Below are 24,793 nucleotides of genomic sequence, written 5' to 3'. Positions count from 1 at the left end.
GCCTGTAATCCCAGCTGCTCGGGAGGCTGAGGAAGGAGAATGGTGTGAACCTGGGAGGCGGAGCTTGCAGTGAGCTGAGATCACGCCACTGCACTCCAGCTTGGGCGACAGAGTGAGACTCTGTCTCAAAAAAATAAAAATAAAATAAATATATGCTCCCAGCTACTTGGGAGGTTGAGGCAGGAGACTTGCTTGAATCTGGAAGGCAGAGGTTGCAATGAGCCGAGATCACACCACTGCACTCCAGCATGGACGACAGAGCGAGACTCCATCTCAAAAATCAATCAATCAATCAATCAATCAATCAATCAGAAGATTCAAAATTGTTAGTATGTCAGTTGTTCCCAAATTTATCTACAGATCAATGTAATCCTAATCAAATCTCAGCAGACATTTTTTGTAGAAGTGTATAAGGTTGATTCTAAAATTTATATAAAATGTAAAGGACCTAGTATAGCTCAAACAACTTTGTAAAATAACAAAATTGAAAGATTATACTATCCGGTTTTAAGGCTTAGTATACAGCTATAGCAGAGTTTCTCAACCTTGGCGCTACTGACATTTTGGACCAGCTATTTCTTTGTTCTGGAAGACTCTCCCGTGCACTGCAGAATCTTCAGCACCATCCCTGGCCTCTACCTCTACCCAGGGGCAAACTTCCTGCCTACCCACCAAGTTGTGACAATCAAAAATGTTTCCAGGCCTGGCGCGGTGGCTCAGGCCTGTAATCTAGCACTTTGGGAGGCCAAGGTGGGTGGACTACTTGAGATCAGGAGTTTGAGACTAGCCTGGCCAATGTGGTGAAATCCCATCTCTACTAAATATACAAAAATTGGCTGGGCGTGGTGGCATGCACCTGTAATCCCAGCTACTCGGGAGGCTGATGGGGCAGAACTGCTTAAGCCTCGGAGGCAGAGGTTGCACCACTGTACTTCAGCCTGGGAGACAGAGTGAGATTCCATCTCAAAAAAAAAAAAAAAAAAAAAAAGAAAAGAAAAAGGTCTCCAGATATTGCCAAATGTCCCCTAGAGGCAAAATTGTCCTTCACTGAGAACCGCTGAGCTACCAAGACAGTACGGTATTGGCATGAAGATAGACACATACTTCAATGGAACAGAAAAGAATCTAGAAACAGATCCTCAATTATATAGTCAATTGATATTTGACAAAGGTACAAAGCAATTCTATGGGAAAGGATAATCTTTTCACTAGTTGTTGCTGGAATGATTGGATATTCATATGAAACAAAAATAAACCTTTCCTCTTATTCCATATACAAAAATTAACTCAAAATTTATCACAAGGCTGGACTTAGTGACTCACGCTTGTAATCCCAGCACTTTGGGAGGCTGAAGCGGGAGGACTGCTTGAGCCCAAGAGTTCGAGACCAGCCTAGCCAACATAAGGAAACCCCATATCTATAACAAATTTAAAAATTAGCTGGGTGTGGTGGCACATGTCTGTAGTCCCAGCTACCTGGGAGGCTGAGGTGGGAGGATAGCTTGAGCCCAGGAGGTCAAGGCTGCAGTGAGCTGTGACTGTGCTACTGCACTCCAGCCTAGGTGACAGAGCAAGACTGTCTTTGAAAAGCACAAAAAACCAAACTTATCATAGACTTAAATTTAAGAGCTAAAATTAGAAAACTTCTAGGAAAGTTCTAGGAAAATAAAGGAATATGGCAACGTAAAAACTTATAGGAAAATGTGCAAGAAAATCTTAGTATTATTGGCTTAGGCAAAAATTTCTTTTCCTTCCTCTTTTCTTTCTGAGACAGGGTTTCACTATGTTGCCGAGGCTGGTCTCTAACTCCTGGGCTCAAGGGATTCTCCCACTTCGGCCTCCCAAGGAGCTGGAACTACTAGGCTCAAGTCACCCTGCCTGGCTTAGATTTCTTAAATAGGATACAAAGAACCACAAACTATCTTTTCTAATTGAAAAATTGCACATTAAGTGATACAGGTTAGATGTTTGTCTGCTCCAAATCTCATGCTGAAATGTAATCCTCAATGTTGGAGGTGGGACCTGATGGGGGTGTTTGGGTCATGGAGGAGGATCCCTCATGAATGGCTTGGTGTCATCTCTATGGTAATGAGTAATTCACATGAGATCTGGTTGTTTAAAACAGTATGGCACCTCTCCCCATCTCTCTTGCCATATGACTTGCTGACTCTCCTTTGCCTTCTGCCATGACCGTAGGCTTCCCAAAGCCCTCACCAGAAGTAGATGCTGGCATCATGCTTCCTGTACAGCCTGCATAACCATGAGCCAAAATAAACTTCTTTATAAATTATCCTGCCTCATGAGTCCTTTATAGCAACATAAACAGACTGATGTATCAAGATATAAAACATGTCTGCTCTTCGAAATCTCTTAACTTTAAAAGGTTAAGACTGAGAAAGTAGAACCTTATGAGCTTTCTGATCTGGATTTTAAGCAGGAGATACTGGAGAAGTCTTTAAAAAGTTAAGAGAAGAAAAAGACACATGATAGCCTGGGAGAAATGTTTGCAAAATATACATGTGATAAAGGACTTGTAACATGAATAAGACAATAACAAGACAACTCAATAAAAAATCTGCAAAAGATTTAAACACTTACGTAACCAAAGAAGATATGCTGATGGCAAATAATCATATGAAAAGATTCATAATATCATTAGTCATTAGGGAAATACAAATTAAAACCACACTGAACACCAAACTCACTTGAATCACTAAAATGGAAAAAAAAAAAAAAAACTGACCATACCAAGTGTCGGCAAGGACACAGGGCACTAGAACTCTTATACACATTGCTGATGGGAATACCAACTTGTAAAAACACTTTGGGAAACATGTTTGGTAACTGCTTATAAAGTTAAATATACACTTACCGTATGACCCAGCAATTCCACTTCTAGGTATTTACCTTAGAGAGATGAAAACTTATGTCAACACATAAGCTTGTATTTGAATGTTCATAGCAGTTTTATTAATAATGGTTCACAAGTGAAACAAAAATGTTCATCAACCCATGACTGGATATAGGAATGGTGGTATATCATAGAATAGAATAGTGTTTAGTAATAGAAAAGAACTACTGATTCATACAACATGAATGAATCTTGAAAACATTATGCTAAGTACAAGAATCCAGACACAAAGTGAGATTAATATCAACAAATATTCTATATGGCTAAAAACAAATATTCTATATGGCTAAAAACAATTATGATTTTAGTAGCTTGTTCTGCCTATATGAATCACTGACACTATCTTTTGTTATTTATTTATGTATCAGTTCTCCTTAAATCGATTATAAACTCTCTGCTATAGGGGTTATCTTGTATCTCGGGGTCGCACTTCATAATATTAACACCTCGTGTTTGCATATCAGTGCACAGTTTCATAATTCTCATCCACTAAAACAACTGGCATGTGGTATGCATATTGCAATGAAGTCAACATACCTAGGTTCAAATCCCAGCTGACTATGTGTGTGGTCAGCAGTAAGTCATTTTACCTTTATGAGATTCACTTTTCTTATTCATGAAACTAAAAAGCATGGATCAAGTGGGAAAAGACAGTGTTAGGGACATAAGAGATGGTACAATCAACAATTCTAATGCATGTAAGACTATTAAGGACAGAAACCTCCGGAGATGTGAAGGGCCAAAAGTTATACTTGAACTTGATTTTCAAAAGAGCCAAAGACTGAGAAAGTGGAACCTCATGAGCTTTCTGATCTGGATTTAAAGCAGGAAATATTGGGGAAATCACCACAGAGATAACTAGTTTGTGGCAGACAACAATCATAAAAACATCCCCTTTTGATTCTACAATGCAGTCAGTCTCTTCCTGTCACTGGGAGAGGAAGCACTGAATGGTTCATCTACATATTAAGAGAAATGAGCTATTTAGATGATCATAAAACAGGTTAATTTTATTCTTCTGGTGTGTTGTGGCCATAGTAATCCACCTCGGTAAGAGATAAAACATAGGTTCAGATATTTGGTATACGTGCTTGAATGAGAATCTACAATTGGTGGAATTATAAATGTCTATCAATCAAAAGACAGAATCACTCAAGGAACATATGGTAGCCCCAAGAAGCTTCATTAGGGATTTGCAGTGTACCTACCATGTGCCAAAAACAGGCACTCCGCTAGGCGAGGTCACTTGTTTTATAATTTAGTCCTCACAATAGCCCTTATGAAATTGCATGATCATTCCCATTTTAGAGATAAGAAAATTGACATTTTGAAACATGACAAATTTGCCCAAGAAGTCACCTTTAGTATGTGAAAAGGCTAACATTGAAACTCAGACCTATTTGATTCCATGTCCTTATTACTGCTACTTAAAACCTATTATCATTACATAAAGCCCAGCTTCTAATTATTGAAGCCAGCACAATCCTAGAAAACAGTAGGCTTTATCATTTTTTTTTCCTGTTTCCAAGAGGAAACAGATATTATCTCCAGCTACCAGAAGGGAACCTGAAGCTTATATATAAAGTGATAACACAAGTTCTTGAATCTTGGAATTACTAGCCCTTTTGCTGCATTAGCATTCCACTGAGATTCATCATGATAATCAATGTTGAGGAGGAAAAAAAGGTGGAGGAGAAAAGTGTATGCAATTATAAGACCAAGAGTTTTCATTCTTGGAAAGCCCGCATGAATTTACTGAGTACCCTTTTTTTTTTTTTTTTTGAGACAGAGTCTTGCTCTGTCACCCAGGCTGGAGTACAGTGGCACAATCTCGGCTCACTGCAACCTCCGCCTCCAGGGTTCAAGTGATTCTCCTGCCTCAGCCTCCTGAGTAGGTGGGATTACAGGTACGCACCACCATGCCTGGCTAATTTTTGTATTTTTAGTAGAGATGGGGTTTCACCATGTTGGTCAGGCTGGTCTCGAACTCCTAACCTCGTGATCCGCCCGCCTCAGCCTCCCAAAGTGCTGGGATTACAGGTGTGAGCCACCGTGCCTGGCTACTGAGTACCTATTATAGGTCAAGCACAGTGCTTGGCACTGGGGATGTAACGGTGAATAAAAAACAACAACAACAACAACAACAAAAAAAAAACAACAAGACACAGTTTATTCCCATAGAGAAATAGAGAAGTTTCACCCTAGTAGGAAGATACTGGCAACTAAATAGACAATTAAAATATAGCGCAGTAAATACAGAAACGGGATAGCACAGGGTATCATAGGTGCACAGAGAAGACAAACTAAACCCAGAAAGGCTATCAGATAAAATATAAGACACCCAGTTAAATATGAATTTTAGATGAACAATGAATAATTTTTTAGTAAAAGTACGTTCCAAATATTGTCCTCTACTTGCTATATCTGGCAACCCTTGGTGGGAGTGATGTTTAGAAAAAGCATCTCAGAATAAATGATACCTAAGACAAAAACCAAACTACTCTTACTTGTCCCCAACAAATCTGGACCCTGAAAAAGTATGTTAGTTGTTGCCCTGTGGAGACAACCATGTGACAAGGATCTGAGGCCAACAGCAGCCAGCAAGGAACTGTAGGCTCTTGCCAATACCCATGTATGAATATGAGAGCCATCCTGGAAGAACATCTTCCAGCCCTAGTCCAGCCTACAGGTGACTACAGCCCTGGCCAACTGCTTGACTACAACCTCATGAGGGACCCTGAGGCAGAAATATCTACGTAAGCCACTCCCAGATTCCTGATCCTCAGAAACCATGTGAGATGAATATTTAAGTTGTTAAATTTTAGGGTAATTATTATGCAGTAATAGGAAGTAATGCCCTGCCGATTAGAGAACTGTGTTCCTTATGAACAGGCCTACACTCACTGATTCACTGGCCATGTGGAGTCACCATCAGTGTGACCTCAGCAAGGATGAGGTGGTGGATCCAGAGGGGCCACAGCTGGGACTGTCAGTCATTTGTGCCTCCCACCAGCAGGAGGTCTGAATGGCACATTTTCATGGCCACCATAAGATTACCAAAAGTGTATTAGCTATAGCATGTCCTTTCTGAAACAAAACAGTAAGAACCTTTTTAAAGACAAAATTTTAAAAAATACTTAAGCACAGCTTAATCACTTGAGAGAATTGTGTGAAAATGAAAATACAAGCAAAATAATAAAGAAAATTAGCAGAGCTAAGACAACTCTAAAATCTTGGATTAGCTCTGGTTCTTAGCTCAATTTCATGTGTGTTAAGAATGATACTGCTCTGCCAACCAAGAAAATAATTTGTTTCTGGGTGGGCTGTTTTGTATCTCTTATTCAGAAAGGAATTTTTGAAACCTAAGAATAATGTGCAACTGGGAAGCTATGAACTGTGGTTAATCAACTAATCCAGAATTTCTACAAGTACTCTGGTGAAACAATTTGAGTGCTATGAATTCCATAAATTATTTTACTCCAAAAGGTAAGTTTAAGTAAAAGTGACTGCATTTCAAACCATATTATGAGAACAGAGAAATGTTAGAGAAAGACTTTATTTCCCTAATAATACAGAATAAGTTGAGAGGGAATGGTAATACCTACAGAATTATGTATGGCTACAGGGAGATGCTAGAAGTTTTCCTCTTTGACTACAGTGCCTGGATTCAGTTCCTTGGCTTTATAAAGTTCTCCATCCATACCATCACAGAGTTTCTGCTATTATGACATATTTTTCCCCAGGCCAGTTCAATACCAATCAAGCTTGGTATGCGTTTGGGTTAGAATCCTTTAAGGTCTATTGTTCAGATATACCAGATGTCACTTTTCTCCTTATGGCCTACAAAATAGTCACAATTATCTTAGAAGATCCCAAACTCAAATTTAACAGAAACGGAGATAAGGATATTGCCTTAAAGGGCTTATATCTCCACTGATTATACAGCCTGATGTAACCCTTGTTTTCTAGAAATTTTGTAAATTAGTATTTTTATTCTATTTTCAAAATGTCCAAGTCACTTGATAACTAACCCTCGATATTAAAAGAGAGAACCCAGTGATCAAACAAATAAAATCTAGACCATCTTTGAATTTAAGTACCTGATAATGAACTGTTTTTACTGACAACACTTCTGACACCAAATGTTGTTTTTTTTTTTTTTTTTTTAATCACACCAACCAATTCTCCAATTTTTCAGACACCAATTAGGTGTACAACAATTCAATACAATTCTGATAGTAACTACCTGGAGTTAGCCCAGACCTCACAGACTAAGAGCTCAGTCCCATAAGACTGCCCTCCTGCCCCCAGCATCAGATGCTAGCCACAGACGACATGCCCAGGCTATTCCCGTTTCTGCCTACAGACTACAAATTTGAGGGTTCCCATGACCCCGCCTCAGATTTAATAATTTGCTGGAATGACACAGAACTTAGTAAAGCACTTTACTTACTATTACTGGTTTGTTTAAAAGGCTACTACGACTCAGGAAGACAACAGCCAAATCAAAGAGAAACACGGGACAGGGCAATGGGGCAGGGGTAGGGTGGGTGCACAGAGCTTCCATGCCACCTCCAAGCATGCCACCCTCCCAGTACCTCACTGTGTCCACCAACCCAGAAGCTCTCCAAACTGTCATTTATGGGGTTTTATAGAGGTTTCTTTATGTAAGCATGATTGATTAAATCATGGCCATTTGTAATCATCTAAATCTCCAGGCCCTCTCTCCCTGCTGGAAGTCAGAGGTGGGGCTGAAAGTTCCAATTCTTTGTCTTTCTGGCACCAGCCCCCATCCTAAAGCTATCTAGGGGACCCCAGCCAACAATCTTCTCATTAGAGTACAAAAGACACTCATCACTTTGGAGATTCCAAGGGTTTTAGGAACTGTGTGCCAGAACTGGAGACAATTAACTAAATTTATTTATTACACACACTGATGTTACAGAATAAAGCAACAGTTACTCAGCTATTTTTCTATGGTAATCAGTAGCAGTCATATATATGCTTTGATCAATTCTATATAAATTGATACATGTATCAAACAAAACCCTGAAGTTTCAGGCCTAAGCCTCATGCATTTGCTTGTGGCCATTCTACTACATAAGGTTAAGATTTTCCAAAGACTGTATCAATGTTTCTTAACAAGTGGGTTGTTTCATAGTGAGGTCTAAAGATCTGGGGGGAAAAAAAAAAAAATCAAGAAAAGCTTCACAAACTGGCCAGTAAAATAATCAATGACCAATGGTCAAAATAATATATGACCAACTTCTAAAGGATTAGCTGTCTTTTCTAATACCACACTATTACATTTTATAATTCAGAGTAGAAGAGAGTTGTGAAAAAAAAAGCATTCAACAAAACTCTTCAACATCATCTAGGATAACAGATGCTACTGAAATATAGTGTCACTGTTCTCTCCAGCCTCCTTCCTTCCTTCCTTCCTTCCTTCCTTCCTTCCTGCCTTCCTGCCTCCCTCCCTCCCTCCCTCCCTCTCTCCCTCTCTCTCTCTCTCTCTCTTCTTTCTTTCTTTGACACAGTCTTGCTCTGTCGCCCAGGGTGGAGTGGAGTGGTGCAATCTCGGCTCACTGCAATCTCTGCCTCCCAGGTTCCAGCAATTCTCCTGCCTCAGCCTCCCAAGTAGCTGGGACTACCAGCGTTGGCCACCACGCCCAGTTAATTTTTTTTGTATTTTTAGTAGAGACAGGGTTTTGCCATGTTGGCCAGACTGGTCTCAAACTCCTGATCTCAGGTGATCTGACTGCCTCGGCCTCCCAAAGTGCTGGGATTACAGGCTTGAGCCACTGTGCCTGGCCCCTCTACAGCTTTCTTTCCTCCTATTTGGAACTTCTTTTATTTATCTCTTCTTAAAACATGTTTTTTCTAGTTCTCTTTGTTCATAAGTAATCCAATATATATTGTAGAATTTTTTTAATCTCAGGGATGTATCTTAAATAATATAAAGATAACATTAACTTTGCTTTTCATTTTAATGGGTACTTGAATAATTAGATTCTCCCAAAATAAGTACTACATAAAAAAATCACTAAAATGGATATTTATTTTCCAGTCATTTTACAATTTTACCATTCTCCTTTTTGACTTGTCTGTATGAGGTTATCTCGAGAGAAAGTTCCACTTTGAAAATTTTACTAATAGCAACTTTCCTGAACTCTTTGCCTCAAGTGATCCTTCCACTTTGGCCTCCCAAAGCATTAGGATTATAGGTGTGAGCCACTGCGCCCAGCATAATAGTAACTTTCTCATATCCATCTTAAATACCCTTTTTAAAATTAAAGATCCAAAACTGGCAGGCAGGGGACAACAAATGGAAGCTCCTAACAAAACCTAAAAAGAGAAAAAACCAATAGTAGAATTTTTTCATTGTCTTATCCACTCAACAAACACACAGTGAGCTCCTGTGAGACAGGCACTATGCTAGGTACAAGTCCCACGTTGTCTCAATAGCCTACCATTACAATACGATCTTAAAATGCCAATGAGGTTAGCAGCATTCAATATTTTTGTATTTAAATTATACTTAAATATATAAAAATGTGTTTGTGGCGGGGGGACAGTTTTTGGGTTGTTCTGTGCCTTCCACTTTGTTCTAAAAACTCAGACGATAGCAAGAATGGAATAAATTCTGAGAACTACACATGGAGGGTTAGGAGTAAGGTATCAGCGGATAAAACAGAAAGAAAACCAAGATGTTAAGAACATTTCAAAGATTTTAAGGCTCCAAAAGTAACACAAACAACTGGGTAGTGCTCTACAAATATTGTCTTACTTGAGTCTAGCAGTGTTCCTGATGACAACAGCCAACAGAGATTGGTTATCAACTTACTTATTTGTCTTTGGCAAAAAATTTCAACTCAGTCTACTGAAGGATTTTCTTTTTTTTAAATTTATTTTTTGTTGTTGTGTACTTTCCTTTTATTTATTTATTTTTATTATACTTTAAGTTCTAGGGTACATGTGCACAACGTGCAGGTTTGTTACATATGTATACATGTGCCATGTTGGTGTGCTGCACCCATTAACTTGTCATTTACATTAGGTATATCTCCTAACGCTATCCCTCTCCCCTCCCCCGTCCCCACAATAGGCTCCAGTGTGTGATGTTCCCCTTCCTGGGTCCAAGTGATCTCATTGTTCAATTCCCACCTATGAGTGAGAACATGCGGTGTTTGGTTTTCTGTTCTTGTGATAGTCTGCTGAAAATGATGGTTTCCAGCTGCATCCATGTCCCTACAAAGGACATGAACTCACCCTTTTTTATGGCTGCATAGTATTCCACTGAAATATTTTCATATGAGAACATCTTTAATGTTTACAGCTGAAGCCAACAGGAAAATAACATTCAATTATAAAAATATAATTCAACTCAAACTAAATCTCATTAGGTACCATATTACAGGACATTAACACTTGAGACTTACTTTAAAAATTAAATGTATGCTATTTTTAAGTTTCATACTCATAACCTTGGATCAAGTTATAATATCCTTTGATATATTTTGTAAAATACTTCTTATAATTAAGTTCCTTGAAATAAAGCTAAAATATATCTGATACTGAGCTGCACGCTACAACAACGTTTTAGCATAATTTACAACCAAAAATTGGCTCTCAATTCATTAATATAGGAAAGGCTCTCAATTCATTAATCATCTGGGAAATACAAATTAAAGCTACCATATATTACCACTGCACACTCACCACACTGAGTATAAGAAAACAGATGAAAAATACTGTGATGGTTAATTTTTGTGTCAACTTGACTGAGCTAAAGGATGCCCAGATAGCTGATAAAACATTGTTTCTGGGTGGTCTATGAGATGTTTCTAGAAGAGACTAGCATTTGAATCGGTAGAGTGAATAAAGAAAACCACCTTCTCCAGTGAAGGGGGGCATCATTCAACCTCTTGAGGGACCAAATAGAACAAAAAGGCAACAGAAGGGAGAATCTGCTTCTATTTGAGCTGGACATTTATCTTTTCCTGCCTGTGAACATTGGCACACTGGTTCTGAGGCCTCTGGCCTAGAATTGGGACTTGTACCATCAGCCCCTCTAGTTCTCGGACCTTCAGACTTGAGCTGGGACTTGTGCCACTGGCTCCTGTGATTCTCAGCTTTCAGACTCAGACTGAATGACATCACCAGCTTTCCTGGTTCTCCAGGTTGCAGACAGCAGGTCACAGGACTTCTTGACCTACATAACTGTATGAGCCAATCCCTATAATCAATCAATTTCTCTCTCTCTCTCTCTCTACACACACACACACACACACACACACACACACACACGCACTCACAGACACACACAGCTGATTCTTGAATAACAGGTTCAAACTGTGCAGGTCTACTTACACACAGATTTTCTTCTGCCTCTGCCACCCCTGAGACAGCAAAATCCATCCCTCCTCTTCCTACTCCTTTTCAGCCTACTCTTCATAACATGACAAGGATAAAGACCTTTATGACAAACCACTTACACTTAATGAATGGTACACATATTTTCTCTTTCTTAAGATTTTCTTAATAACATTTTACTTTTTCTGGCTTACTTTATGTAAGAATATAGTACACAATCTATAACATACAAAATATGGGTTACTTAACTGTTTATGTTATCGGTAAGGCTTTCGGCCAACAGTGAGCTATTAGTAGTTAATTTTGGGGAGAATGAAAAATTATACACAGATTTTTGACTGCACAGGGAGGTCAGTGCCCCAAACCACTGCATTGTTCAAGGGTCAGCTACATATATGTGTATATGTTTGTGTATGTGTGTGTGTATATATAGTCACATATAAAAATATAAAACCAATAGGAGAGACAGCGGTTCTGATTCTTTGGAGAACCCTGACTAATAATACACGTTAGGTACTGGCAAGGATGTGGAGCAACAGAAATCCTCACCTGTTGCCAGTGGGAGTGTGAACTGGTGTAACTACTTTGAGAAAAATCATCTGGGAGTACCTACTAAAACTGAACCCCAACCAAACAATTCCAATCCTAGGTGTATGCCCTGTAGAAATATGCACATGTGTTCACCAAAGGGCATGGACTAAAATATTTATGACATAACTAATCATAATATTCCCAAAGTTAAAATTACCTACCCAAATGCCCAATAACATTAAAGTGAATGAATAATGGTTTATTCACACAATAGAATATTACATAGCAATGAGAAAGGATGAACTACAATTACTAAGCATGATCTCACAACATTTTCTTAAGCAAGAGAAGCCAGTCACAAAAGAATAAATACTGTATGATTACATTTATATAAAGTACAAAAACAGGAGAAAATAATCTGTGCTTTCAGAAGTCATGATAGCAGTTATCCTTGAAATAGAGCACAAAGCATGCTTCTAGGGTGCTGGTTATATTCTGCTTCTAGATATGAGTGCTGGCTTGTAAAACTTCACTGAGCTGCACACTAATAAATGTGTGTAAATAAAACTTGAAATAATAGGTAAATATAAAACATGAATATTTTAATTATAAAAGTAATATTCAGTTATAGATATGTTACAAATACCGAAGAGAATGTATAGTAACAGTCAATCATAATCTCACATTCTAAAGATATTTTGTAAAAAGTAATTTGTTATATTTCCTCATTTTTCTCTATAAATAAATCTCACATAGTTAAGAACCTAAAATACAATTTTACTTAAATCTGAGCTGTTAAATTTTATTAAAATATGCTTACATAAAATAATTCTTGTATATCAAGCATTTTTAACTTTAAAATGCTTCTCTTCATAAGCAAAACTTTACAGCTACAAAATTAGCTATCATATACATACATACACAATTTATTTAGTAATTGCAAAACCACAGACTTCAATGTAGGAGCTACTTTTCTGCTCTTTATAATAAACATCTCTGTCTGTCTACATTAATCACATGTTGAAAGTTATTTCCTTAGGACAGCTACCTGGAGGTGGAACTGCCAGAAATAATGTTTGCACATTAAAATTGGTAAAGGCTAAAATATTGCCTAGCATAAAAACAGAGGGTTGAAAAAGCAACCAAATGGATAACTTTTATTTCTTTCTTTACTAGTCTTTTATTTTAGACAGTGCTCCTTAGTTGGTGAAGCCTCTCAATAAAGCAAAAGATCCACTGTCGAAAAGTCTAAGACATGTAAAGCTTGATGACATCGTAGTATTAGACACACAGCAGGTACTAAAAAAAAAAATTCTGAATTGAATGAAAATTTCTGAATTGAATGAAAACCTTAGGCAGGAAAATCAGGCTGATCCTACTTGTTGCTCAATCCCCACTTTCATATACCCTACCATGTACCAGTAGATTTTTTTGTTTGTTCGTTGGTTTTTTTTTTTTTCCTTGTTTTGAAACAGAGTCTTACTCTGTCACCCACGCTGGAGTACAGTGGTGCAATCTCGGGTCACTGCAACCTTTGCCTCCTGGGTTCAAATGATTCTTGTGCCTCAGCTACCCAAGTAGCTGGGACTACAGGCACATGCCACCACATTTGAGTAATTTTTCTATTTTTATAGACATGGGTTTCAACATGTTGGCCAGGCTGGTCTCGAACTCCTGGGCTCAAGTGATCTATCCACCTCGGCCTCCCATGCTGAGATGACCATGCCCGGCTATCAGTAGTGTTTAAAGTATGGTCCAGTGCTAGTAAACATCAGCTTCTCCTAAGAACTTGTTAGCAATACCAATTTTCAGGTCCCACCCCAGACCTACTGTATCAGAACTCTGGAGGTGATGCCTGGTCATCTTTATAACATGCCCTCTAGGTGACTCTCATGCTTGATAAAATATGAGAACTACTGACTTACAGTATTCCCAACTTCCAAGCCTACTAGGAAAATATCACCTTTATTAATCAGGGAGTAGAAAAAAGATGAATCACTTTTTTCAAAGTATTACTCAAGTTCCTACTTTGTTCATTTGGGAGACTGAGGACCTTATTGATAAATAATGTTTTCATCTTCTTCTCTACTTCCTTTAGATTTGTGATTTACATGTCTGCAATGTCAGTCACGCTGCTTTTCATATGTAAATGGGTCCCAAATGGACTCACTATAGGATGTAAAGAATATACAGGATGTCACTGGATGTTATCTAATGTAAAACAATGTCACTGAAAAATGGGATAGTAAGAGTTTCCAAAACGCAATCAAAGAAACAGAGCAAAGTTATATAATTCTACCTAATCACAACATATGTTGCAAAAGTAGTTAACAGGAAGATAAAAGATGTGGTAACCTTAGTCTCTTTAAAACACTTTAATATTTTACTTTATTTTTTTGTTTTAAATCAGGAACTCCGCTGATTTTCATTTTTAAAAGGTAGTTCTTATTGAATTCTAGTATCTAATTATTTAATATGGTAACAAACTAACCACTATTAATTTAAATAAAATGTATCTGAAGATAAACAGGAAAAATACAAACAAGAAAAAGGATCAGATGGCAAAGGTTTTTCAGGTAAAGCAACCCACTGGGATGAACTGGTCAATAAATAAAATTATTTGCAGAATGGAATTCTATTTTCAGATCATTAAGATTTTTTTTTTTTTTTGAGACAAGAGTCTCACTCCGTCACCCAGGCTAGAGTGCAATGGTGTGTTCTCAGCTCACTGCAACCTCTGCCTCCCAGGCTCAAGCAATCATCCCAGTTCAGTCACCCAGGGAAAAAGGAGCTGGCACTGCACAAGCCCAGGCTACCACGCCTGGTTAATTTTTGTACTTTTTGTAGAAATGGAGTTTTATGTTGCCCAGTCTGGTCTCAAAGTCCTGAGCTCCAGTGATCCACCCGCCTCGGCCTCCCGAAGTGCTGGAATTACAGGCGTGTAATTTTAGTTATCCTGAAACCAAACCCAGACTCAAAGAGGAAAGCTAGAACCATTCGTGTGTGTGTGTGTGTGTGTGTGTGTGTGTGTGTGTATGTGTTTGAGACAGCGTCTTACTCTGTCGCCTAGGATGGAGTACAGTGGCACAATTTCGGCTCACTGCAACCTCTGCCTCCCAGGTTCAAGCGATGCTCCCACCTCAGCCTCCTGAGTAGCTGGGACTATCGGTGCACACCTCCATACCTGGCTAATTTTTGTATTTTTTAGTAAAGATGGGGTTTCGTCATGATGGCCAGGCTGGTCTTGAACTTCTGACCTCAGTGATCTGCCTGTCTCAGCCTCCCAAAGCACTGGGATTCAGACACCTGCCAAAGAATTTTTATTGAAATAGCAACCAAATGTTGCTTATACCTATTACTCAAAGTAATACAAAATAAAACAGAGGTTTACTAGATATTTTGGGGCTTAAATTTGTGAAGTAAAATCCAAAAAAGTAATGTGGGTAAAAGTTAGCAGCTTAAGTAAATATGAAACTCTTAAAACATATAAGCTACTGAATTTTTAAGAATTTGAACACCGAAGTAATTTCTAATACCAATTCTCTACTCTTTTACCTTTCCAACTCCCTTTTAACTTTATCTTACTCTCATCAAGAAAAGCACAGTTCTCACATTTGCATCTCAGCAGAAATGCATTATTATGGTCCCTACAGAGAGCCATTCCAGCAACTCTTCCAGTAGAACTCTGAATTCCTTCTGCTACCTAATGATTTCCCCACAATATGCTTCTTTTATTCCTGTTCCCAGGCTGTGAAGATTTGTTCAAAAATGTTATAAAACCTGAAACAATTGGTGCCACTATAAATGTATGTATAGATGCTATGAAGGTATGTATAATGCGGTTATATCCTGATAAACCCACTGTAAGATTAAAATACTGTAAGTTGAAAATTCATTTAACACACCTAACCTATCAAACATTAGAGCTCAGCTCAGCCTACCTTAAGGTGCTCAGAATACTTACATTAGCCTGCAATTAGGCAAAGTCATCTACCACAAAGCCTATTTTATAATATGTTGAATAGCTCATGTAATTTATTGAATGCTGAATTGAAAGTGAAAAACAGAATAGTGGTATGGGTACTTGAAAGTATGGTTTCTACTGAATGTGTATCACTTTTGCACCATCATAAAGTCAAAAAATTTTGTCAAACCATCGTTAAGTTGGGGATCATCTATCTGCTGGGATCATCTTCAGCTGGTTCCTTACTGTGACCCAGGGATCCCCAGAATCATCTCTAAGATTATAAAGGATTAAAAATAATACAAAACAGGATCTAATCACCAATACTCTCCAAATGGAGGATTTGTATACTTCTCTCGTAACTGAGGTTTATCCAGGAAATCCAAGGCTGATTTGACATATAAAAATCAATCAATGTAATAATATACCATATTAAATTAACAAGCTAAAAATACTCCACCGTGTAATCATTGCAACAGGGGCACAAAAAGCATTTAACAAGATCCAAAAACCACTCATGTATAAAACTCCCAGAAAACCAAGAATAGAAGGAAAACTTACTCAACCTGATAAAGGGTAGCTATAAAAAAAATCTACAGCTAAAATAATACCTAAAAATAAAAGACTTAACATTTTTCTCCTAATACGGGGAACAAGGCAAGGATTTCTGCTGCCACCATTTCTATCAAACCTTGTGCTGAAAGTCCTAACCAGTGAAATTAGAAGGCAATTATATTTCTATATGTTAGCAAAGAAGAACTGGAAATTGAAAATTAAAATACCACTTATAATCAAAAACTCTCCTGCAACTGATAAGCAATTATAGCAAGGTTACAGAATATAAAGTTTAACATACAATTAATTGCCTTCTTATACACCAGCAATGAACAAATAATATTTGAAATTAAAAACACAAGACCATTTACATTAGCACCAAAAATGAAATACTTAGGTATAAATCCAATAAATATATATACACAAATATATATATACACATATGTGTATATATACACACATATATGTATACACATATACACATATATATACATATATATACACATAAATATAAGATCTCTGGGGGAAAACTATAAAACTCTGATAAAAGAAATCAAAGAAGATCTAATTAATGTAGAGCTATCCCATGCTCATGAATAGAAAGAATCAATATTATTAAGATTTTAGTTATTCTCAACTTGATATACAGATTCATTGCAATCTCAATAAAAATCCTGCAAGTTACTTTGTAGTTATCAAAAAACTGACTCTAAAATTTATATGACAAGGTAAAAGACTCAGAACAGTCAACACAATAGTAAAGAAAAGCTGGAAGACTAACATTATCCAACTTTAAGACTGACTATAGGTCGGGCATGGTGGCTCATGCCTGTAATCTCAGCACTTTGGGAGACCGAGGCAGGAAGACAGCTTGAGCCTAGACGTTCAAGACCAGCCTACGCAACGTGAGACCCTGTCTCCACCAAAAAATTAAAAAATTAACTGGGCATGGTGGCACATGCCTGTAGTCCCAGGTACTTGGGAAGCTGAGGTAGGGAGATTACCTGAGCCCAGGAGGTCAAGGCAGCAGCAAGCTGTAATTGTGCCACTGCACTCCATCTTGAGAGACAGAATAAGACTCTAGCTCAAAAAAAAAAAAAAAAAGAAAAGAAAAAAAAAAGACTATAACTATAAAGCCACAGTAATCAAGATAGTGTGGCACTGGCAAAAGAACAGCAAAATAGATCAACAGAACACGATAAACAGCCCTGAAACAGAACCATAAAAATATGGTCAACTAATCTCTAACAAAATGGGCAAAGGCAATTTAATGGAGAAAAGAGAGTCTTTTCAATAAATAAGGCCAAATGAACTGGTATCTACATGTAAAGAAATGAATCTAGACACAGATTCTTCATACCTGTCATAAAAATCCAAAATGGATTCTAGACTTAAAACATAAAATACAAAATTATAAAACTCCTAGAAGACAATAAAAAAGAAAATCTATATGAGCTTGGTTTTGGCAATTACATTTTAGATACAACAGCAAAAGCATGATCCATGAAAGAAAAATTCATGTTGGACTTCATTAAAATTAAAAATTTCTCCTCTGTGAAAGGCACTATTTCTCCACTACCAGATAACCAATGTCAACAGTTTCTGTGTATTACAAGAGACATTATATGTTTTCAAGTTTGTATGCTGTGTCATTATTTCTCTCTCTCTCTTTTTTTTTTTATAGAAAGGGTCTCACTCTGTCACCCAGGCTGGCTGGAGTGCAGTGGCACAATCTCAGCTCACTGCAACCTCTACCTCCTGGGCTCAAGCAATCCTACCACCTCAGCCTCCTGAGTAGCTGGGACTACAGGTACACACTACCACCCCCAGCTAATTTTTCATAGAGACAGGGTTTCACTATGTTGCCCAGGCTGGTCTCAAATTCCTGGACTCAAGGGATCTGCCCGCCTCAGCCTACCAAAGCGCTAGGATTATCGGTGTGAGCCACGACGCCAGGCCTGTTCCTCACTTCTTTAAACAAATAGTTATATACCCAGATCACCGTTTTGCACTTTTCTTTTCTTTTTCTTTTTTTGTTTGAGATGGAGTCTTGCTCTGTCGCCCAGGCTAAAGTGTAGTGGCACAATGTTGGCTCACTGCAACCTCCGCCTCCTGGGTTCAAGCGATTCTCCTAACTCAGTCTCCTGACTAGCTGGGATTACAGGCGCAAACCACCATGCCCAGCTAACTTTTGTATTTTTATTTATTTATTTATTTATTTTTTAATTTTTTTTATTTTATTTTTTTTTTTTTGAGACCGAGTCTCGCTCTGTCACCCAGGCTGGAGTGCAGTGGCCAGATCTCAGCTCACTGCAAGCTCCGCCTCCCGGGTTCACGCCATTCTCCTGCCTCAGCCTCCCGAGTAGCTGGGACTACAGGCGTCCGCCACCTCGCCCGGCTAGTTTTTTGTATTTTTTAGTAGAGATGGGGTTTCACCATGTTAACCAGGATGGTCTCGATCTCCTGACCTCGTGATCCGCCCGTCTCGGCCTCCCAAAGTGCTGGGATTACAGGCTTGAGTCACCGCGCCCGGCCAACTTTTGTATTTTTAGTAGAGACGAGGTTTCACCATGTTGGCCGGGCTGGTCTCAAACTCCTGACCTTGTGATCCACCCGCCTTGGCCTCCGAAAGTGCTGGGATTACAAGCATGAGCCACCGCGCCCGGCTTCTTTTGTTAATTCAATGTGTCTTCTAGATCATTCTATATTTGTACGTAGGCTTTCTCATTCCCAATTTTACATCTGCATAGCATTCCATTATATGTACTGAACACAATTTATTTAACTAGCTCCTACTGATGGATTTACATTGTTTCCAATACTTTACTATTACATATTATACTGTAAAGATTAACTTTTATTTCCTAAATTTGTGAGCTAGCAATAAAATAAATTCCTAGAATTGAGACTACTAAGTTGTAAGACATGTTAATATTAAATTAATAAATATTGTAAATTCCCTCTCATAAAGGTTGTACTAATTTATGTTCCCACCAGTAGTATAGGAAAGCATGTTACCTTACGCCCTTGACAAAAGTGTTTTTGTCAAACATTTTTTCTTTTTTTTTAGATGGAGTTTCGCTCGTTACCCATGCTGGAAGTGCAATGGTGCTATCTCAACTCACTGCAACCTCTGCCTCCTGGGTTCAAGCGATTCTCCTGCCTCAGCTGGGACTACAGGCATGTGCCACCATGCCCAGCTAATTTTTTTTATTTTTAGTAGAGATGGGGTTTCGCCATGTTGGTCAGGCTGGTCTCAAACTCCTGGCCTCAAGTAATCTGCCCATCTCGGCCTCCCAAAGTGCTCAGATTATAGGCGTGAGCCACTGCACCTGGTCCAAACTTCTTTTTTTCAATCCTGCACAAAATGCTTAATACTCACCAATCTTATAGCGTGAAATACGATACATCAATGTTTTTATTTATTTTTTTGAGACAGGGTCACCCAGGCTGGAGTACAAGTACAATGGCACGAACACAGCTGGCTCACTGCAGCCTACACCTCCCAGCCTCAAGCAATCCTCCTGCCTCAGCCTCCCAAACAGCTGGGACTACAGGTGCATGCCACCAAGCCTGGCTAATTTTATTCTTATTTTTTGTAGAGGCAATGCCTCCCTAGGCTGCCCAGGCTGGTCTTGAACTTTGGGCTCAAGTAGTTCTCCAGCCTTGGCCTCATTAAGTGCTAGGACTACAGGCATGAGCCACTGTGCCCAGCCCTCAGTGTAATTTTAAATTACATATGCCTTAAGAATGAGGTTGAGTATCTTTATATATGTCTAAGAACTGTTAAATATTTTCATTTCTGTGAACCTTCTGTTCACAAGTTTTGTCCATTTTTTGAAAATCGGATTGTTGTTTTGATTATTTCTTTTTCCCCCCACATTTAATAAGATTCTTCCACTTTAATGCATAAAATCCTTTGAAATCAGTGTCAACCAGGAAAATTCATGTTAGAAAAAATTGGAATGAGAGTTAATATTCTATATTCAGAACATCTGAGAAAGCATTTTTGACTATTACAAAAGTTTATTTAACAAAAAGTCTAATATGAAAATGTATGTGACCTAATTTTTTTTTTTTTTTTTTTTGAGACGGAGTCTCGCTCTGTCGCCCGGGCTGGAGTGCAGTGGCCGGATCTCAGCTCACTGCAAGCTCCGCCTCCCGGGTTCACACCATTCTCCTGCCTCAGCCTCCCGAGTAGCTGGGACTACAGGTGCCCGCCACCTCGCCCAGCTAGTTTTTTGTATTTTCTAGTACAGACGGGGTTTCACTGTGTTAGCCAGGATGGTCTTGATCTCCTGACCTCGTGATCCACCCGTCTAGGCCTCCCAAAGTGCTGGGATTACAGGCTTGAGCCACCGCGCCCGGCCGACCTAATTTTTACATCATAGTAAAACAGGCCCTATGGAGAGAGGACATGGGTTTCTCTGCTGAACAGCCATTATTTATACTCGTTCCAAGGCTTCTAACATGATGATATTATTTCCTCGTGTTACCACCATTCCAATATTGTTCTGTTGCCCACTAATCGCCATCTCCACACATTCATCTATCACAAGGTTCATAAAGGGATCAAATCCCTGCAATATTCCTTGGACACGTCTGCCACCATTTAATTTCAATGATAACTTCTTGTCCATAAATTTTTTCAACTCGGGAGGGTGAGCTTTGCTCATGGCGTATAGTCCGCGGGCTCACAGATGCCTTGGAACGGAATGCGTGGCTTCCCTCAGGCTCCCGCGGTAGGCCCGGCGTCTTGCATTTGGCGTCATCGACCTCGTTAGCCCTTGATTATTTCTTTCACCATTATATAATATTCCTCTTTATTCCTTTAATGACTTGAGGTTTGAAGTATGTTTTATTTTATTTAATATCAATATTATGTTCTTGCTCCTGATATATCATTGGCCATTTCCATTATTTTTAATCTTCTTTCCATTTAGGAGTTTTAAATATTTTTATTTGAGAGGCTTATGGGCCAGTGGAAATAAGACGTAAGCTTAGATGTAAGGGATGAACAGGAATTAGCTAGGTGATATGTATAAACATAGCAGGAGTGGCATGAAAGATGGTGTCAAGGAAGCATAAAATTCCAGGCCCAGAGAGGAGCATATAGAAAGGCTAAATGGGACAGAGAAGAGAGAACAGGGAACTAAAAGCAGTTCAATGTGGCAGAAGGATAGGTGGCTGGGATACGAGTAAAGATGAAAACAAGAACCATTATCTTAAAGTAATTTTTTTTTAGGGCGGGGGATGGAGTCCTGCTCTGTCACCCAGGCTGGAGTGTAGTGGCTGGATCTTGGCTTACTGCAAGCTCTGCCTCCTGGGTTCAAGCAATTCTCCTGCCTCAGCCCCCCTAGTACCTGGGATTACAGGTGCACACCACCACGCCCAGCTAATTATATATATTTTTAGTAGAGATGGGATTTCACCATGATGGCCAGGCTGGTCTCGAACTCCTGACCTCAACTGAGCCACCTGCAATGGTCTCCCAAAGTGCAGGGAATACAGGCGTGAGCCACTGCACCCGGCCATAAAGGATCATTTAAATTGGAGTTTGGACTTTATCTTGAGGGCAATAAGGAACTATTAAAATGTTTTATAACATGAAAAGATGTGTGCAGATCTGTGTGTGAGAAAAAGTATGCAGCTACATTACAGAGAATGAAACAGAAAATCAGCTGCAGTAATCCAGGAAATGGTTTATAGTAGGTCTGACCTACTACAGCAGCAGAGAAGGCAGAGAAAATGGGTAAGGAAGGCTGAGAGAGTTAGGTGGAATCAACAAGCCTTGTAAGGGATTTGACTACGAGTAGAGAGAAAGAGAAAGGAATTAAAGATAATACCTCTGTTTCTGGCTGGGATAAAGGGCGGGTGGTACTATCAATCAACCAGATCAGGAAAAGTGGGACAGCAGATTTTGGGAGGGTAAAAAAATTACTTTAATTCTGGACAGACTGAGTCTGAGGTGCATTAAAGTTATTCAGATGAAGGTGTCCAACAGGCTGTCAGATATACAAAATCTTAAGACAAATATTTGGGCCACAGGTATAGGGAATCATACATATACAAAACAGATGACAACTAAAGCTGTAAGAATAGGTGAAATCGCCTGGGGAGAATACACAAGGTGAGAAGAAAACCTAAGACCATGGAATACTAAGCATTTAGAAGACAAAGGAAATCTAATAGAGTAGACTGTCAGGGAACAGCCAAAAAGGAAGGTGAAAATATTATAAACAGGAGAAAAAGAAGTAAGCACAGAATGAATGCTTACTATGTGCTAGGCACTGAACTAAGAACTTTATGTGCAGTTGCTCATTGAATCCTTACACATTCTATGAGCAATCTACTATTATAATATGTATCATTACAGATGTGGACATTGTAGTTTAGAAAGATCACCTTGCTCAAGATCACACATTTGGTTGGGTGTAAGAAATGGAATCAAGATTACATTTTAGTCCTCCAGTGCTCTTGTTCTTAACTACTACACTGTACTACCTTCTATGAAAGACTAAGAAAATGTATCACAGACAAAAAGGATAAAACAGTGATTCAAAAAGAAAGGCACCACTCCAGTAGCAATGAGCTCATTTAGCACTGAGATATTGGTTTCTAATAACATTCTTCAGGACAAGGAATCCATACTCTGGAAAAATGACTGATCTGAGGACTGGGCAGGAAATACACAAGATGAGTCTAGGGCATCTTGCAGTGCCAACAAATAAGGAAGTATCAAAAACAAACACAATGATTAGGACGTGTCCAAGAGACACGGAAACCAACAGAAAGAGCTACCAATGGCCGTATCTGGAAATGTGAGCAAGAAAATAAAAGTAATATTGGATTATAACCCACAGTATAAACTAAATATCCATGAGTCCATACTAATCTAAATAAATAATTGAATAAATAGAGGAGAAGGGACAAATCTAGAGCACCAAAGAGTCCTAATTGGTGTAAATGCTAATTTAACTTATGTAGAAACTCCCCTCAAGGAGGGAGAGCGTAACTCCCTGCTCCTCAAGTGTGTGCTCCACACAGTGACTTCCTTCCAAAGCCTATGATGCAGAAAAGGAGAGGGGTAAAGACTAACTTTACTGTGGAGAAACCTGACAAAAGCGACATCAGTCAGCTGATCAAGGTTCACATCAACGGTGAGAAGTCATGTTGATAGTATGTGCCTTAATATGCTGTGATGAAAATGTCACCCAGGCTGGAGTGCAGAGGCAAAATCATAGCTCCTGTAGCCTCAAACTCCTGGGCTCAAGTGAGCCTCCCGCCTCAGCCTCCTGAGTAGCCCAGGAGTACAGGTATGTGCCACCACGCCCAGTTAATTTTTAAAAATGTTTTTGTAGAGGCAGGGTCTCACCATATTGCCCAGTCTGAGTCTTGTACGCTACCGATAGTAGGGGAAACTGAGTGAAGGGTATAAAGTAACTCTGTACTATCTTTGAAATTATTCTGTAAGCCTATAGCTGTTCTAAAATGAAAAGGTTATTAGGAAAAACAAAAGACATCAACTGTGTTAAATGCTTAAAAACAAACAAACAAACAAACAACCCCCCCCCCCCCCCCCCAAAAAAAACACAAAGACTAAGGGCAGTTTCATAGAATGAATGGAAACAAAATCCGGATTATATTGGACAGGAGTCAATGAGAGGTAACAATGGCACTGAAAGCGTATGTGCTCTTCCAAAAAGTCTGATTATAAGAGGGAGAACAAATCACAGCTGGAAGTAGACATCAAGTTGAAGAAAGTGTTTTTGCTTTTGCCTTGTTAAATCAAGGTGTAATTCACTTTCAAACAATTCACCTTTGAAAGTAGGTTTTAGTATATTTACAAAATCATAAAACCATCACCTCTATTTAATTCCAGAACATTATCATCACCACAAATGAAATGGTGAATTAAAGACTAGATAAATGTTCCATTTGAATGTGAATAGGAAAACAACATTAAGATCAATAAAACCAAAGCAATCTAGAGATTCAATGCAATCTCCATTAAAATGCTGTGTCTTTTTTCAGAGAAATAGAAAAGCTGATCCTCAAACTCATATGGAATTGCCAGGAGCCCTAAATAGCAAAACAATCTTGAAAAAGAATAAAGTTGGAAAACTCACATTTCCCAATTTTGAAACTTACCAAAACTACAGTAATAAAAACATTATGGTACAGACATATGGCCAGACATAGGCTGATGGAATAAAATCAAGAAATCAGAAATAGGCCAGGTGCAGTGGTTCACGCCTGTAATCCCAGCACTTGGGGAGTCTGAGGGCGGGTGGATCAACTGAGGTCAGGAGTTTGAGACCAGACTGGCCAACGTGGTAAAACCCTGTCTCTACTAAAAATACAAAAACTAGGCCGGGCGCGGTGGCTCAAGCCTGTAATCCCAGCACTTTGGGAGGCCGAGTCGGGCGGATCACGAGGTCAGGAGATCGAGACCATCC

The 24,793-nt window shown here is 38.9% G+C and overlaps 1 protein-coding gene and 1 pseudogene across 4 annotated transcripts in view; both read right to left on the bottom strand.

Moving 5' to 3' along the window:
- Positions 1 to 24,793, bottom strand: part of TFDP2 (transcription factor Dp-2) — a 196,407-nt gene that overhangs the window by 96,559 nt on the left and 75,055 nt on the right. Inside the window, exon 4 of one of the 3 annotated variants that reach the window (XM_025377604.1) lies at positions 2,873 to 2,907. The exons of the other annotated variants lie outside the window; for them this stretch is intronic. The gene's annotated coding sequence lies outside the window, so the exon portion shown is untranslated. The remainder of the gene's footprint in view (positions 1 to 2,872; positions 2,908 to 24,793) is intronic. 3 annotated transcript variants of the gene reach the window in all.
- On the bottom strand, positions 20,213 to 21,095 carry LOC112619550 (annotated as a pseudogene). Its single transcript, XR_003118249.1, has 2 exons — positions 20,708 to 21,095; positions 20,213 to 20,398 (listed from the first exon to the last, which is right to left on the bottom strand). The product of XR_003118249.1 is annotated as a small nuclear ribonucleoprotein G pseudogene (transcript).

This window comes from Theropithecus gelada, chromosome 2, assembly GCF_003255815.1.
Source record: "Theropithecus gelada isolate Dixy chromosome 2, Tgel_1.0, whole genome shotgun sequence".
Classification (NCBI taxonomy): Eukaryota; Metazoa; Chordata; class Mammalia; order Primates; family Cercopithecidae; genus Theropithecus; species Theropithecus gelada.
The sequence above is the reverse complement of the archived record's forward strand: the minus strand, read 5'-3'. Positions and strand labels throughout refer to the sequence as shown.